The 16794-nt window shown below is 44.7% G+C and overlaps 1 non-coding gene across 1 annotated transcript; it reads left to right on the top strand.

The window, feature by feature from the left end:
• The first annotated feature begins 3778 nt into the window (after positions 1 to 3778).
• Trnad-guc lies at positions 3779 to 3850 on the top strand. Its single transcript has one exon. It is a non-coding gene; the product is annotated as a tRNA-Asp (tRNA).
• Positions 3851 to 16794: the final 12944 nt, after the last annotated feature.

The raw sequence follows: 16794 nt of genomic DNA, 5'->3' as shown, positions 1-16794 counted from the left end.
ATCCAGGGCGGGGCGGGGCCGCCGCGGCCAATTAGCGCGGGTCCCGAGGCAGAGCCATTGCCCATTGGCCGACAGCGGAGGTGTTGCCCGGAGTCTCCCTGCCCCGCCCTCCCAGTGGCGCCGAGCCCCCCACTAGAGGTGAGCCTTCAGACTGAGTCCTGGGCACCCTTTGCCCGCAGGATACAGACGCGAGTGTGGGCGCCTGGCGGGACCTCGAGTGCCGGAGTCGCGCGGGGATGAGTCTCCGCCGTCCGTCTGATCGGATCCGGGGACCGCTGAAGCGGAGTCCCCAGCGCCTGAGGTCCCACCCTCGCCAAGATCAGGCTTTAAGGTGGAAGGAAGTCTTGCTTCCCAAATGACACACAGCCTTGACCTAATTTTACTCCATGTCAGGGAACTGGGGAGTTTCCAAATCTCCGAAATCTAACCTAAACTCGGAAACGCTGCAGAACAAACTTAGAAGGCAGTGAGGAACCATTTTTTTTTTTTAAAAAAAAAAGGTTTTTTAAGCAGTTTTTAAAAAACAACGGTTTGGAAAAGGCTGCAAAGAGTAAACACAGTCCCTTTGCTTTTCAAATTAGCTTCAGAAGACACTCACCCTCCAGCACGAAGTGTGAGCTGCAGGGGATTGTCTCTGAAACACAAACGGGCTCCAATGCCTGTGTGATTACTATTTCTCCTTTTAAAATATGTTCTCACCCTGAACACATTCCAACAATTATTTATCTATGTGGGTATTTTTTTAGGTTTATTTTATGTGTATTTCCGTGCATTCCTGGTGCCTACGGAGGTCAGAGAGCATGTTAGATCCCCTCCCTGGGCCTGCAGTTGTAAGCAAATGAGAACGGCATGTGAGTGTTGGGGACCAAATCCAGGTCCTCTGGAAGACACAGACATCAGTGCTCTTAACGTCTGAGCCATCTCTTCTACGGCCGTCTATCTACACATCTCTCTTGATGTGACCACACAGAACAGGTGGGGGCCTGAAACAGTTCAGATTCCAGCTCTAAGTAGAGTTACTCAAGCACGAACATTTTCTTTTTTGTTTGTGTACTTGTCTATTGTGTGCGAGTGCAGAGTGCACGCCTGGAGATCAGAGAGTTTTCAGGACTCTGTCTCCTACTGCCCTGCTGAGGCAGAGTCTCTCTTCTCTGTTTGCCCCAGGCTAGCCCGCCCAGGAAGCTTCAGTTGATTCTCTTATTCTCCTATCTCGGCCTCCTACGGTAGGAATTCTGGGTTACACACAGGTGCACAGCACCACCACAGCAAAGGTATGAATGCTAGGGATCCAACACAGTGGGTCAGGCTATGGGCAAGCATTTTTACTCACTGAGCCATCTTCCCTCCCAACATTTTCTTCAGTTTCATTGTCATGAAGAGTTCTTTGAAGAGTGGCCCCCTCTACAGACGCTCTCAATGAGGCCTTTGTTAAAGTCAGAAGGAGGCTGTGGGATGGCAGAACAAGATTTAAATTTCTGCAGTCACACGATTCTGAATTTCCCTTCTGCTCAGGAGTGCCTCTCCCAGACATCGTCTTATGTGTGTGCAAAAGTGACTACATGCCTCTCGGCTAGTATAGCGGAAAGCAGGTTAACTACCCATCCTTCAGAGCCCAGATAACTAGTTCTGTGATACTGATGAAGTGGTCACGTTGAAGAAAGTTGGCATGACCTTTTCCAAGACAGCAGAGGAAACCGTACAACAGTGTGTGAATTCAGGGGAGCCTGCTGTGCTGTACGAGCTTTTAAGTACGGTTTGACACCCGAAACAACCATGGCGTCGGAAACAAATCCTTTATATGTCATACACAAAAAGCAAAGTACAATGTCCTCTGAATGCTGATTTTTCGTTTAGAGCAGATTGTGAACAACATCACATAATTATCACAACACTGCTAAGCCACGGATACTTCTTGGGAATGGGATTCTGGAAGGACATGTGTTCTTTTCTTCCTTTTACTTTGTTTGTGTGTGTGTGTTGTTGTTGTATGCTTTGTAGCAGAGGATGATGAGGAATTCGGCCCTCCCACCTCCAGTGTGCACCACCATGCTTAGTCTATTTGGGGGTCGAGCCCAAGGCTTCCTGCATGCTAGGCAAGCACTCTATCCTCTGAGCCACATCTCCAGCCCCATCTATAATTAGAAAAAAAAAACCGGGGTTGGGGAGTTAGAGGCAGGGTTTATCTGTGTAGCTTTGGAGCCTGTCCTGGAACTAACTCATGGAGATCCGCCTGTCTCTGCCTCCAGAGTACTGGGATTAAAGGCGTGTTGGAAAACATAGTCTGTGGCTGCCGGGCTTTGTTTCACTACTGGTTTCAGAAACAGTAGGTGACTCGCTCATAGTATCGATGGAGGGAGAATTCTCAACTGGCTACTTGAGACCCTATCTTAAAAAAAGAAAAGAGAAGTCAGGGTGACTCATGCCTTGAATCCCAGCACTTAGGAGGCAGGAGCAGGAGGATCTCTGTGAGTTTCAAGACCAGCCTGATCTACAGAGCTATCTTAAAAAAGAAAGAAAGAAAGAAAGAAAGACAAAGAAAGAATAGATAGAAAATGCAGGAGTCGCCGGGCAGTGGTGGAGCATGCTTTTAATCCCAGCACTCAGGAGGCAGAGGCAGGTGGATCTCTGTGAGTTCGAGACCAGCCTGGTCTACAAGAACTAATTCCAGGACAGTCTCCAAAGCCACAGAGAAACCCTGTCTCGAAAAACCAAAAAGAAAGAAAGAAAGGAAGAAAATGCAGGAGTCTCACTTGTTGGGGGCAGGAGCAGTTCCATTTCATACAGCATGCTGGCCTTGAGTCCAGCATCCCTGCTTGGCTTTCCAAGTGTTGGGGTGACAGACCTGAACCAGGTACCCTGCAGGCATTTCCTCTCTGAGTGGCAATGCTGCCATCCTGTGTTTGTGTCATTCTCTTTAAAATCCCCACTCCAGAATTCCTTCCTCATTCTCTTCTGGCCATCTTTACAGGAAAGGTGATGTGGACTGACTCAGTTTCCCCACTGCGTTCCAGCTTCCCCAGTACCCTTCCTTGGTGCTTTTCTTCTGTGGATCGACAGGTGTATGTCCACAGCAGTAATCACGCCATGGAAGCCATTGCTGGGGTTCTATAATTAGCGCAGCCTCCAAAGGTGCCTGTGGTGGAAACTTGGTTGCTTGTATGATGGGGCCCTTCAAGAGGCCGGGCTGAATGAGAGGTGCTGCCCAGAAAGGAAGCAAAGAGACTTTCTCTTTTGCACCCCAATCTTGGTCTTACTCTCTGCCTTTGATGTGTGATGGTTCTCTCACACATACGTTGCCCACCTATGCAATGATGTGTGCTTTCAGCAGATTGGCCAACGCCCCTGCTGTGCCCATGAGGTCAACAAGCACCCAGCGTCAGCTATTCCATTCCATAACCTTAGGAAACAGACTGTCCTAGCTGCCCTATATTGAGCCTAGTCTAAGAATTCTGCCAACACCTTCAGAGAATACCAGAGAGTAGACATTGTGTCGGCTCCGCAAATGAATACCGGGGAGGCTGAAGAGCTGGTGTCATTTTCGCAGGAGCACGGCATGAATGGAGTGTCCCATCTTCACAACCTGTCCTCCCCAGCTCCCTCCCTGAGCTTCTGACACGTCCTCCTTTGCCAGCAGGTAATGTGTGTGAGGGACTGATCCTTTTTTGACTCATCTTGCGAGTCAGAACAACGTCTCAGTTTTGTGTGTGCATGTTTTGTTTCATGTGGTTTTCCTTGTTGTTGTCGTCGTCATTTTTTAATCATAAAAACACTCACGTCGTCCTTGTTAGTATAGTGGTGAGTATCCCCGCCTGTCACGCGGGAGACCGGGGTTCGATTCCCTGATGGGGAGACACGCTGTCCTTAGCCAGGCGTTGGTGGCCCACGCCTTTAATCCCAGCACTCGGGAGGCAGAGGCAGGAGAATCTCTGTGAGTTTGAGACCAGCCTGGTCTACAAGAGCTAGTTCCAGGACAGCCTCCAAAGTCACAGAGAAACCCTGTCTCGAGAGAGAGAAAAAAAAAAAAAACACTCTCAATTCCTCCAAACCAAGAAAGAAATTCTGTGAATTCCCTGTCCCCAGAGCTTTATGTGTGCCCAAAATGCCAATGCTGAACTGTCTTCATCTGCATTTACTCATTCGCTTATTCCTTTTGTTCATCAACAAACAAAATTATTCAGTCCCAGTTGTGGGCAAGCATGCTGGCGTGTCCCGACTCGGGGCCCGCCACTGTGACTTGGCCCTTTGCCGCCTCCATTCTTCTGGCAGCAAGGACTTTGAAAACTGACCCGCAGGACCACAGTGGAATGCTCTGCCATGAGCATCAGGATCCACCACCAGGGTGACGCTCACACTCCTTCACCTCTGATGCCCAGTTCTTCCCGTTCATGCCGAGTTATCTCCTAGCTCCCCACATTGTGCCGTATCCCTTTCCTTGTAGATGCCCTCATCTGTTCACGACTCTGCACACATTATCATCCTCAGATTTCTTCCCAGTTGTCCTTTGGTTCTCTATGTCTTACTTAGTTAGCTCAAGCTTCTCTTCTGGCAAAATTTGTCCGAATCTTCTGTCCTCTGATGCCCAGTTCTTCCCGGTCATGCCGCGTTATCTCCTCCCTGCTCCCCACATTTGTGCCGTATCCCTTTCCTTGTAGACGCCCACATCTGTTCACGACTCTGCACACGTTATTATCCTCAGATTTATTCCCAGCTGTCCTTTGGTTCTCTATGTCTTACTTAGTTAGCTCAAGCTTCTCTTCTGGCAAAATTTGTCTGAAGCTTCTGTCCCCTGACTTACATGGACTCTATAAGGCTTACTCTACTTGAATGTGCCTTTCTTGGTTATATGTGATGGAAAAAGAAAAAAAAATGTAAAACTTACCTTCATGTCACTAACACCTAGCTCTGACTTTGGCACAAGCACGCTGATCAACGATATTTTGTAACTGCCAGAATAAACTTTACGAAACTGAGGGGATACCATGACTTAGAATCTGCCCTTGGGAAGGCTGGAAAATAAATATCAGAAGTGCACTGTGTTGCTCCATTGTTGACTTTTCTGCTTGTTTTAAGTGGCCCTGACCTTTTAGGAAGTAAATGGTGTCACCAACTGAACAATATATGAGAATATTAGAGACTGCAGATACATCGGAGACCCTGCACAGCACAGGGAATGACTTTTTTTTTTGAGCTAAAAACTGGATTGTAGAAATAGATATGGTTGACATGGTGGTGCATGCCTTTGATCCCAGTACTGAGGAGGCAGAGGTAGACAGATCTCTGTGAGTTTGAGGCCGGCCTGGTTTACATAACAGTTCCGGGATAGTCAGGACTATACAGAGAGATCATATTTCAGAAAACAAACAACAAGACCAAAACAACAACAGTAAAACCAAAAGGAGAAAGTAATAGATAACTATATAGAGTTCTTCCTGTGGTCACAGCCCAAGGGAGAGGGGACGTAGTACAGCTGCTCTGCACCTTCTGGTTGTCAGGACAGAAAGGCAAGAGAAACTAAGCCACCTGGGGGAGGGAGAAGAGCCCTCACCCCCAGAGTCTGGCGGAAGTCTCTGTCTTACCAGTCAAGAACTCCAATAAAGATAATATTGGCTGTGGCGTGGCACCGTGTAGAGATAATATTGCTGTTAGTAGTGGTGTTTTAAGTGAGAAATGTTGGGCACTGCAGTAAAGAATGCTGAAGGCCTGAGTGTACTTTACCAACTATGGCCATTTTCTCTTTTTTTTGTTGTTGTTTTTTGTGGTTTTTCGAGACAGGGTTTCTCTGTGGCTTTGGAAGCTGTCCTGGAACTCACTCTGTAGACCAGGCTGGCCTCGAACTCACAGAGATCCGCCTGCCTCTGCCTCCCGAGTGCTGGGATTAAAGGCGTGCGCCACCAATGCCCGGCTTATGGCCATTTTCTTTCCCAGCAGCAAACCTAAAATCTTCTTGGACTCTCAGAATAACGCAGGTCTTCACCAGTCTGTGAAACTTTCTCAACCCGTGCTTTAATTTTTTTTTTAATTTTAAGATTAAGATCACCTAATTGTAGTGAACTCAAGATTAGAAGCAGCATCCAATTAAATCGAGGTAGACACACACTTACTTGTCTAGCTGCAAGCTCTATACATCTCAGGAAATTTCTGTATAGTTAAAAAAAAAAGCAATTCTGAAGTCACGGAGCTTTGCTTAGGATTTGACATTTTCACTATCAATTACATTTTTTTCTTTTAAACGGGGTCTCACTTTGTGGCTGTGGCTGTCCTGGAACTCACTAATGTAGACCAGGCTGACCTTGAACTCACAGAGATCCACCTGCCTTGGCTTCCCAAGTGCTGGGATTAAAGGTGTGCTCCACCACACCTACCTCAATTACATTTTATTCATTTATGTACCACAAAGACAGTATGATAAAGTTACAACTAGAGAAGTAAGTTTATATTCCCTTTCAATGATTCATGAGTCCTTTCCCCTGCACTCCTTCCTCATCGCCTAATGTTGCTGTTTCTAGGTCTAATGTTAGACCACACCCACGCCTTATCATATCAGATTGTAAACCCACCCAAGGTACCTCCAGAGCCCACTATAATCTCACTCATCACAAAGCAGTACTGATGGTTTCTGGTGGCCTTTAAGATGAGACTTTAGAGCCACCAAAATGACATGTGGCGATTGCTAAGACTCCTAAGTTGGAGTTTCCTCTACGAGGCTGTGTCCATGTCCTCAGTCTGCCTGACTCTTTCCCTGGGTACCTCTTCCTGTTAACTCCAGTGTTTAAATCTACCTTAAAAATCTTTTCCATGAACTCTAGCTCTGCCTCAATCTAGCTGCTCCTGGACTTATTTATTTATTTATTTGCAGCAAAATCAAGGATTGATGTATCTACCTCCTGGATGCAGGGGTGGAGGCTGACGGGGTGCAGGGTTGTTTCCTGCTGTGCCTCTTTCCGAAGCCATCTGAAATCAGCAGCAAAAACAGCCACTCCACTTAAAGAGTGTCAAGGTGATTTTATCCAATCGAACTTCAGCACTATTGAGTGCCTAGTTCAAAGTTCTTTCTTACAACAGGAAGCTAAGCCCCAAGGACTGAGATGGGTCAGGGTCATTAACCTAGTTCAAGACCTCCTGGAAAACGTAGTGAGGCCCTGTGTCAAAATAAAAAGTAAAAAGGAGGCTGCGCACGTACTCAGTGGCAGAACAGTTGTTTACTACACACCAGGCTCTAGATTTAGTACACTATGGTACACAGAAAAAATAAAAAAATAAAAAGCAAATGGTCCTAAAAAAAAAAAAAAGCAGGTTCTCTCATTCATAACTATATGCTTACACAGTAAAATCCTTTGATCTTTTGTCTTCTTTTGTTTTTGAGGTGGGGTCTCATGTAAACCAAGCTACCATCAAATTCCTAGTCCTCCTGCCTCAGTTTCCCAAGTGTGGTGAATACAATTGTGTGCCACCACACTGACTGAAAACCCCGTTGTTACAGAACATTCTTTGAGACCAGAGCTATTCCTGAGATACAGGCATAGGCACTAAGACCACCCACTCATCCCCTGTCAAATGTTCACTTAACAAAAAGATAGTTAAGTAAGTTTTGAATTGCACAATCAGGATAGCTAATAATGCCACAGGATCATTTCTTCAGTGTTTACTAAAGGCAGCGTCAGACCTCCTGGACCTGGAGTTACATTGGAGTGGTTGTAAGCTGCCATGTGAATGCTGGGGACCAAACCCAAGTCTTCTTTAAGAGTAGCAGATGCTCTTAAGAGTTGATCCACAGCCGGGCATTGGTGGCGCACGCCTTTAATCCCAGCACTTGGGAGACAGAGGCAGGCGGATCTCTGTGAGTTCGAGGCCAGCCTGGTCTACAGAGTGAGTTCCAGGACAGCCTCCAAAACGATACAGAGAAACCCTGTCTTGAAAAAACCAAAAAAAAAAAAAAGTAAGTACATTTTAAAAAGTCCTGCCAGTCCTGAGCACATTGGGAACATCAGGGGAGGGGAGAGGGAACCAAGAAAAAGAGAGGGAGATAAGAGGAGGGGAGAAGAAGGCATGGGGGAGCATGAAGGTTGAGTCCAGATAAGAATAGAGGAGAGCAGGATGAGAGATACCATAATAGATCGAGTCATTATAGGCTTGAGGAGAGAGATGACACTAGTGAGATCTCCAGAGATCTACAAGGATAACACCAACTGGCAAACTAAACAATAGTGGAGAGACTACACTAATAGCCCCTCCTTGATGATAGGGTTGATGTTTATCTTATATGCCATCCTAGAACCTTCATCCAGGGACTGATGGAAGCAGAGACAGATGCCCACAGCTAAACACTGACCTAACTAAACTCCTGGAACCCAGTGACAGAGAAGGAGGAGTGATGAGCAATGGGGTCAAGACCATGATGATGAAACCCACAAAGACAGCTGACCGGATAAGGGGGGAGCTCTTGAACCCCAGACTGATAGCTGAGAGGCCAAGAGGGGACTGATCCAGACTCCATGAATGTAGTGCCAGGGAGGAGGCCACAGAAATCGCTGGGGCCTTGGGTAGTAGATCAGTGTTCACCATGGTTTATGAATGAGCTTTGGGAGCCCATTCCAAATAGAGGGATGCTTTCTCAGCCTGGACACATGGGGAAGGGCCTAGGTCCTGCCCAGGATGAAATGACAGGCTTTAGAGATTCCCCCCCCAAGGAGGATCTCACCCTCCCTGGGGAATGGTGTGGGGATTGGGTGGGGGGCCAGGGGGACTGGTGGAGGGACAAGGGAGGAGGGGTAGGAGAGGGAGCTGGGACTGACATGTGAAACATTCACGTTTCTAATTTAAATAAAAACATATTGGGAATAAATAAATAAATAAATAAATAAATAAATAAATAAAAGTCATGCCAGGCATTGGTGGCACATGCCTTTAATCCCAGCACTTGGGAGGCAGAGGTAGGCGAATCTCTATGAGTTCAAGGCCAGCCTGGTCTTCAGAGCGAGTACCAGGATAGGCTTCAAAGCTACACAGAGAAACCGTGTCTCGAAAAACAAACAAACAAACAAAATTTAAAAAGTCCCAAGGTAGGTGGTGTCTGAAGAATGACAGATGAGGTTGTCCTGTGGCCTCCATACATGTGTTTCACCTGTATACACACAAACACATATATTTATACACACATTATAGAATTTGAATTTACTCCTAACTTTTTGAAAAACAACAACAACAAAGCCAGGTATGGTGGTACATGCCTGTCTTAGTCAGTGTTCTGTTGCTCAAGGCAGCTCTTAAAAAGGAAAGCATTTAATTGGGATTGCTCACTGTTTCAGAGGTTTAGTCCATTATCATTATGGTGAGGAGCATGGAGGCATGTAGGCAGGTAGGTTCCAGAGAAGTAGCTGAGAGCTACATAATGATCTGAAGTGGGTGGGGAAACAGAGACAGAGACAGAGATAGACAGAGACAGAGGAGATACAGAGAGAGAAAGAGAGACTGACTGACTGACTCTGGGTCCAGCGTGGGTTTTTGAAACCCGAAAGCCCCCCTCCCTCTAGTGACACACAAGGTTAGATTGTGGAATACTCCTAGAAGTTAACAGTAACCTGTGTGGCAGAGATCACTTGTACTAAGGGCTTTGTGTCTGGCTAAACAGGCTTCACACCCCAAACACAGCTGGAAGCTATGGACACTCATTTCCATAAAGAATAGAGGACTCACATATAGGGCACCTGTCTGTTTTACAGGATCCTGTGACTGCAGCAAGGATTGCTTTATCTGAGCCCTTTGCTCTGTTCCTTTGTTGTTGTTACTTTAAGTTCTGGAAATAATGCATAATTGAATATAGGGTAAGGAGGGTCTACATAGCAGTTTTAAAAGATTTCCTTAAATCTTTGTGTGTGTGTGTGTGCGTGCGTGCGCGCGTGTGTGTGCCTGAATAGCCTATGTACTAGTGTGTGTGGTGCCTGAGGGGGGTATTGGAGTGTAACTCTCTGGAGCTGGAGTTACAGGAGGTTGTGGGTGCTGGGAACAAAACTCTGATCCTCTGCAAGAGCAGCAAGCACTCTTAGCTGTTGAATCATCTCTCCAGGTCCTCGATAAGGCATTGTGTAAAAGATAAATCTAACCAATTACCTAATTGCCTAGTGGTTCCTGAGTGTACTTTCTTGGGGAAGCTGGAAAACAAGGGGGGGAGCGCATAGGGAGAGCTGATTCCGAGCAAATTCATCAAAGTTGAGAGGGGGCCCTTCCTGAAGGGAGAGATCTATGGTAGAATTGCCAACAGCCTAAAGGCACCCTTCCCCTCGGCTCATCTTGGGGATAAGGAACAGACCCTTGTTAGCCATTCAATTGGTCCTTGAGAATGTTTGATAAGACACTGCATTTTAAAACAAAATACTGATCTCACAATCTGTAAGGGTTCAACAGCCACATGCCCTACTCTCCTGCACTGTCAAATTATCCCTACTCCAAACTTCATGCCAAAAGATCTGTTTTTTTTTTTTTTTTTTTTAGATTTTACGAGACAGGGTTTCTCTGTATTGTTTTGGAGGCTGTCGGTCCAGCCCGGCCTCGAACTCACAGAGATCCGCCTGCCTCTGCCTCCCGAGTGCTGGGATTAAAGGCGTGGCTACCAACACCCGGCAAGATCTGGGTTGTTGATGGAATGAATCTTGGTTAAGGAGTGGAGTGCAGTATAGTCCAGGGAATGCATACTCAGTAATTAGGCGAACGCTTTCCAAAGAGAAATGTTTATGTATCACTTTGGTAAGAGTTTCAAACACATATCTCTATATAGATTTTATTTTTTAACAAAAGTTTTGGAGGTCTATTTAAGAAATTGCCATAAACACGGCACTGATAAGTGGCTCGTGGGCATTTATTCATTTAATTATTACAATACCATGCCCAAGACAGAAATTACTATAACCATCTTATGCATACGGAAACAAGCAGCAGGTTAGGTAATCTTCTTATGGCGAGTTTCTCCGAGCCAAAGCAAGCGATGTTGGTGTACCAATTCGACACTGTCAGTCTGCCTTGCCCTTTGAGACTAAACTCGGGTGGCATCTCAGGTCTGGCCTGATATGAATATTAGGAACTATACTCCTGTACAATTTACCAATTGGGTCATCTAAAGGTCATTTCAGAGTTCCCTCTCTACCAAGAGATGAGGGACCAACCTTTCAGTTAGTTTAGGGACATTTAACTATCCTAATATTTGGAACACATTGATAAAATTCCTTGCAATGTACTCTTCTGTTTATGTTACAAGTACTCATTAGTAGCTGGGGCTTTTATTTGGTTTTCATGTTACCAATAGGATTTGATTTAGGTACACCATCTACTTCTGGAGGCATTTGCTTCAAGAAGAGATCCTGATGTATGCTTTATATATGTTTATAGAGGAGGACTTACATTTCTGTATGTGGACACTCATGCTTAATAGATAAGATATACCTATGTACTAGCTCCTATGTATATGTTAAAATGAAGTTTGCGTGTTTTCTGTTATATTCACTCTTTTATACTCAAACTACTGTGTGTGTGAGAGAGACAGAGAGACAGAGAGAGACAGAGACAGAGACAGGGAGAGAAAGAGAGAGGGAGGGAGAGAGAGGGCCTCCCTAACCTGGTCTCATCAGGTTTCTGGCACTCTTTCTTCTTCTATCTTCAGGGTGTTGTGTGTGTTTTATCTGTCTTAGGGGAACTGCTTCCTTCAAGAGCTTTAAGCACCAGTGGGCTCTGGTTTCCTATGTAATCCCTGCCTCTTAGATTTCTAATGAATGGAAAGATTAGGAAGTGTTGACCACAGGAAAGAAGTGGAACCAGACGCAGAGAGACACAGGGAAAGGGAGTAAAGTGTGCGAAGAAGGTATTGGTTTGCGTGAATTTGTTTTTCTTTACTTGTTGGAGAACCAGTGTGAGTGCTGTTGGGAGATTCTGAAGAGGCCAGCCTCATAAACAGGCATCTACAACTAAAATATTCCTAGACCCACCTCAACAATATGGATGATGGGAAATTTTATTCTAGGTAATTGTGACAGCTTTTATGCTGACAAACCTACACATAGGTTAGGAGGGAAAGATGTAGCCTAGTTGTACTAATGTTCACATTAAAAATAACACTGTACATGGAGAACTGAGTGAGAACATTAGCCACCATTGTTTTTTTTCTTTTTTCTTTTCCCCCAACATCTAATTATTGATTATTTGGGAGTTTCATATAATGGACTCCAATCACATTCACTTCCCAGTCTTCCTAGGTCCACACCCCACCTTGTGATCTCCCCTAAAGAAAAGAAGAAAAGGGATAAAAATAAAAACTCACCAGGTCCAATTGTGTTGCCATATACTCACTAGAGCACAGTCAACTCCCAGTGGCCAGTCCTTAAGGGCACTCTCCGGAGACCAAACATTCAAACATATGAGTCTATAGGGGATATTTCTATTCAAACCACCGCAGTTCCCTTAACAGCCATTCACTGCCCACTTCTGGTAATTATCAAGCAAAAATCTTTGGAATGTATACATTTAGCAGACGACTAGCTTCCACTAGTTATAAAGCAAAAGCAAGCCATCAGACAGTCTCCAAAACCTGTAACAGTGCTTTTCCCCGATCTAACTGCCTATTTGATGTCTTCATCAATATTTTTGGCAAATGCCTTGACTAATGACTTTTGTTTTGCAGCTCTAAAAGTTCATCCATGCTGGAACTTGGCATTCACAAAATCCAAACTGATGATACCAAAGGCTCAAAGCAACTCTCTCTCTCTCTCTCTCTCTCTCTCTCTCTCTCTCTCTCTCTCTCTCTCTCTCTCTTTTCTCTCTCTCTCATCCCCTTCTCAGTGAGAAGTATGTTTCTTACCAACAGGTTAATTGATAAACCAGCTTGCCTCCATCTTAGCCTTGAAAGACATCTTCTAGTAAAGACAAAATAGATTCATTACTCTTTATGATTAATTTTTCAAGGATTGGGCTAAGCCCCACATGTAACCTTAACAACAAATGACTCTACTCACTTTTCTGGGAAACAACAACTATGCCTTTGTTTGTAAAGGTTATTAAGACTATCTGTTGAAGGAAATTAAGACAGTGCTACTCTGTAAAAACAGGTGGTTTTGTATGGTAAATTCAGTACTTGAGTTAATAGATTGGAACCTGTGTCACCAATGTTTGACCAAAAAGTAAATATGTTGTTTGTGAAGTTATTTGTTCACTATACAGGTTTGAAGTTAAGTTCACCCCAAAGCAAAACACTGGGCTAACTGTCCCCTTTCTTCCCTCTCTCCCTATCCTAGGAATTCCATCCTTCCCTCCTCCGTGTCTGGATGTTAATGTCCGGCAACTAACTCTTGGATTTTGTCTCTCCATCTTTCAGATATAGTCATCATTATGACATAGTTCTGCTGTTGTGAGAACTTGGCCACATCTACTCAGAGACGAGTCTGGATTGGCCAACACTAATTAGGTACCCCAGCTCCCGACCCAGGAAGCTGAGAGTGTTACTGGAGATTGATCCGAGGCTGGGATAGGCTGAGGGGTTCACTAGGATACGGATGTGGGATATAAAGGGCTACTTGAGGATTTGTCTGTCTGTTATGTAAACTATTATGTACTTTTTAGGAAGTTTTAATTGAATTTATAGCTACTTCTAAGTGGAAATGAAACAAAAAAGTCCTAAATAACATATGCATACTCAGGCATAAAGCGGTAGTCCACTTCAGTCCCAGTCCTAGCCCAACTTGGATTACTTAAGAAGCTTATATTTAGCATTTTAGCATGGTTCAGTTACCTCAGCACACTGTAGATACTTCAGGGTTTAATGTCTTACTAGTTCGACACTTTATTATTAACAGTAAGCATTTGTTATCTGTAAGGAAGGCCCTGTGCTGAAATTTCGATAAGACAAAAAATACACAGGACACGGGAAGGGAAAGGGGCACTTCACTCTGGAGTCTAAAGTCTCCCACAAGTCAAGTCAATTCCAACACAACTGACATAATTTCCTAATAAGGTTGCCCAGAGAGTAGACACTTTTTAGAGGCATTTCAAATAAGAAGGTTAAATAGCAGTGAATCAAGCTTAGGGTTTGATATAAGCAGAAAAATAGCCTTTTATTTATGTGAACTATCCCAGGAGCCACCCTAGGGTTTAAGAACAGAAAAAAAAGCTCCTGGAAACCCTTTGAACAATGTAAATTTAGGAATGATTATAATCAACTATGACTGACGGTTGCGGAAATACTTAAATGTGACACTCTTGAGAAGCACACTCTGGTACTTTTCCTAAGTGCTTCTCTTTCTCTGCTTAAATAGGTTAAACTCTCTTCTTAGTAAACTCCCAATTCTGTTTTAACTGCCGGGTCTCGGTTATTTTCTGTTGTGCTGATGATGGGGGATGTCCTACTGTACATTGTGAACATGTTTCTCTTATTGATGAATAAAGCTGTTTCTGCCAATGGACAGATAGGATGTAGCCAGGTAGGACGTATAGATGGGGCTACCAATTTGGAGAATTCTGGGAAGAGGAACACAGGTAGAAAGAGTCTTGAGTGAGATGCCATATAGCTGCAGAGAAAGCAAGAGGCTGGGGCATCACCGGTAAGCCAAGACCAGGTGGAGGTACACAGATTGATAGAAATGTGTTAATAATTAAGAGAGAGCTAGCCAATGAGAAGCCTGAGCCATTGGCCAAACAGTTTATAATTAATATAAGCCTCTGTGTATGTATTTGGGACTAAAGGTCTGTGGGACCTGGCAGGACAGAAACTTACAAATCCAGGTTTGGTGGAGCTCTTCCTCTGGCACCTGACACTCATGGAAACTCCAAGGACAAGAGTATGAAGGAGGCACAGGGAGACTGAACAGAAAATGAGGAAGAAGAAAGGGAGGAAACAATTCAGAAGGCTCGGTTGCCTCTAGGAGAGGGGACTTCCAAGAACGATACCTAAAGTTTATTTTCCTGCAGTCCACCTCTTGAATGCTACAGAAAGCTCTTGTCACTGATTTTTGGGATAGACATTTTGGCAGCATGAAATGAATCATAAAGTGTATCAAAATTGCTACAGAGTACTCAAAAAAGAGAAACAAATTTGTGCATGCATTCATCTTAAGTCATTAAGAAACAAGATCTCACAGTAATGGATTTTAAATGCTGTTATCTGTAATAAAATTTGAAAACGTTGCTCATTTCATCTGGTTGCAAACCATTGATACTGGTAATGCTTATACAAGTGTGCCTTGTGAAAGACATTCAGAATAAAAGGAGATACTACATTTTATGTTAGGGTAAAATTCCATGAAATTTCCTGACCCAAAACTTCATGCCAAGTTAACAAAACAAAAGTCATTGTGCAGAGAAGATTAAAAAAAAAAAAGGGAACTATTTCTGAAATGGAAATGAGCTCTGGACATACAAATAGCTCATGGGAAGGCATGGAGGCCTGCCAGGCTGGGAATGTTAACTCAAGAGCAGAGAGCGAGTTTTCACAGAAGTTTTTAAAAACCTGGCTCAGACATTCCTTCCTCCACAAAGACGTATTTTTTTCCCAAAGGTTATTTACTTTTATTTTATGTGATTGGTGTTTTGCCTACATGTAAATCTGTGTGAGAGTGTTGGATCCCCTGGAGCTGCTGGAGTTTCAGACAGTTGTGAACTGCCGTGCGGGTGCTGGGGATTGAACCCGGATCCTCTGGAAAGCAGCCAGTGCTCTCAGCTGCTGATCCACCTCTCCAACTCCTCCACAAAGACTTCCTGATCACTTGATTTGTTTCGATATCAAATGAATAATTTCGTCTCTTATGTTATACTGGGATGTTACAGAATTTCAGGTCTTGTGTTTTTCTTGTACTCATTATTTCAATACTGTTAGTGTTCAGGCATCTGCACTGGCCTGTCTTTGAGGTTCTCACAGTTTACACCCTCGGATGCAGCCACTAAGAGCACCGCTGTGCACATTCACTATGTTTTCTTTTAAAAGGGCCCTGCCCACCTCCCATTCTCTTTCTCCCTCTGCTTCTCTGCCTGATGTCTCTCCTTCTTCTTCTCTCCCTCCCTCTTCCTTTCTCTATCTCTGTCTCTCTCTGTTCCTGCCTCCTGAGGCTGGTCTCCCTTCTATTCTCCCCCCTTTCCCATTCACTTTCCCCCAATTACAAAAACCCTCCATCCAAGCTGTGCTTCATGGCGTCTTTCTCTTGCGCACCACTTTTTAAAATTACAACATTGATTCCCTGACTGGGAAAGTCTCTCCTAGCGTTTCCTCCCGCTCGCAGGCAGTTTGAGGCACACAGGGACCCTGGAACCGGGTCCACATACTACAGCTCCTCTTCTCTGGATTGCTGGGTCCCTCCATCAAAAACCCGCACGACTCGATGATTGGTGAGGTCTCCTCTTTCCCCACCCCGCCTCTAGATAGTCCCATGAGTGAGAGTGAGGACTCTCTCTCGAGCATGGTTTTCATCTTTTGGCCTCATTTAAGCCAGGTAACCACGGCTCTTTTAGACTTAGAACCCTTGGCCTCTGTCCTTTGTGTGAACTACTGGGACCCTACCCTCGGGTTCTACAGCCCCGGCCCTTTGACAGATGAAACATCTGGCGGCTTGTGTCTTTCTTGCTTGATTAAAAACCATTGGATCTTGTTCTGCTTCACTCATGGGGAATAAGTAAGTCTACAGAAATCCTCTTCCAGGCACTTTGTTTTGTTTTTTTTGTTGTTGTTGTTGTTTTGTTTTGTTTTTACGAGACAGGGTTTCTCTGTATTATTTTGGAGGCTGGTCCAGCCCGGCCTCGAACTCACAGAGATCCGCCTGCCTCTGCCTC

This window comes from Mesocricetus auratus, unplaced genomic scaffold, assembly GCF_017639785.1.
Source record: "Mesocricetus auratus isolate SY011 unplaced genomic scaffold, BCM_Maur_2.0 Super-Scaffold_100009, whole genome shotgun sequence".
In the NCBI taxonomy this organism is placed as follows: Eukaryota; Metazoa; Chordata; class Mammalia; order Rodentia; family Cricetidae; genus Mesocricetus; species Mesocricetus auratus.
The sequence above is the reverse complement of the archived record's forward strand: the minus strand, read 5'-3'. Positions and strand labels throughout refer to the sequence as shown.